The following is a 1,415-nucleotide window of genomic DNA, read 5'->3' as shown; positions in this document are numbered from 1 at the left end:
GTAAATACTAAGACGTTTTACTGAGTTTGTAAAATTTATATGTAACCAAAAGGGTAAGTTTTGAGTAATGAGGTACTACATACCGGCCTCTCCATGACGTAAGAGTATATCCCTGCGCCAGGGTAGACCACAGGCAGTACCCAGTTTTTGTCATAGCATCGATGGTTTGGTGTTTTGTGTGCTCTGTGAGGTGGTATGTGTTTATTGTCTCCTTCTGGTAAATTCTGAATTTGCGAACCTTCAGTGCTACACACCTGGAAGCTTAGTCGCTCTGCACACATGAGATAAGTGTTTATAGACGTTGGTAATAAGTGAAAATTAAAAAAAAAAAATAGGAATTTTTGGTCAATATTTTAAGTAAATTTTCCTGCTATACTTTTTTTTTAACGTAGCAAATCAAATTAATGTGTAATTCTAAGTAATTTTCATCAAGGTTTTTATTACTGAATTACTGTTGTGCTTAAACTCGTTCAGTTTTTTTTCAAAATAAGCTGACAGCACCTCACTGGTAGGGAGACATGATGGATAATTTCATTGCAGAATAAAAGGTAGAAATAAATGTCGTGCATAAAACTTTCACCTCACAACTTGTATGCGAATCATATTAAATGAATATTGACCAGACAGAGAGAATTGAATGAGGTGTTGCTGTCTTGGCAGGAAGAATAAATAATGGTAATCAGATCCTGGTTTGTATCCCTGCTTGTCACACTGGGGTTCACTCCGCTCAGTTCTTTGCTGCTGAGGGACGTCTTGAACCGCACATTGAGTATAATAATATTGTGTGTTCTAAACAATAACTGGTTTCTAATAACTTAGCAAAATTTTTAAGGCATTTGTATGAATTTTAAGATATAATGAAGTGAACCCAGGGTATGTGAACAGCATCGGTGGTTCAGTGGTAGAATTCTCGCCTGCCACGCGGGAGGCCCGGGTTCGATTCCCGGCCGATGCATTCACTTATTGCCTGCAGAGATCATATATTTAATGCCAAATAAGATATGTAAAAATTTTTAATCACGTTGTGTAATCCTCACGCAAGAAGCTAGCACGTTGGGAAGTACCTACCATAAGGCTTTACAAACAAGTACAGTAAAATACCTCTAAGCGTGTGAATTATGCTAAGAAAATATCTCTAATATTGAAAACAAGATTGTCTAAGAAATACGAAAGTAATATTTTTTTTTTCTGAGTAATGACTTATTTTTAGAGAGGTTTTTGGTAGTGAGTGGTTCATTTCACCGCCTGTCAAGCAGAATTCAGTTCCAAGCGTTACATGCTATCCTTTTTAAGTACTGCTTGAATTTAAATGAAGTAAAGTGAACCCCAGAAGGTTCAAACGCAGCATCGGTGGTTCAGTGGTAGAATTCTCGCCTGCCACGCGGGAGGCCCGGGTTCGATTCCCGGCCGATGCA

General features: G+C 38.0%; 2 non-coding genes across 2 annotated transcripts; both read left to right on the top strand.

The window, feature by feature from the left end:
• The first annotated feature begins 884 nt into the window (after positions 1-884).
• TRNAG-GCC (transfer RNA glycine (anticodon GCC)) lies at positions 885-955 on the top strand. The gene has a single exon. It is a non-coding gene; the product is annotated as a tRNA-Gly (tRNA).
• A 389-nt stretch (positions 956-1,344) lies between these two features.
• On the top strand, positions 1,345-1,415 carry TRNAG-GCC (transfer RNA glycine (anticodon GCC)). Its single transcript has one exon. It is a non-coding gene; the product is annotated as a tRNA-Gly (tRNA).

The sequence above is a fragment of the Cherax quadricarinatus genome, unplaced genomic scaffold (genome assembly GCF_038502225.1).
Source record: "Cherax quadricarinatus isolate ZL_2023a unplaced genomic scaffold, ASM3850222v1 Contig3107, whole genome shotgun sequence".
Classification (NCBI taxonomy): Eukaryota; Metazoa; Arthropoda; class Malacostraca; order Decapoda; family Parastacidae; genus Cherax; species Cherax quadricarinatus.
This window is presented reverse-complemented; position numbering and strand designations above follow the sequence as displayed.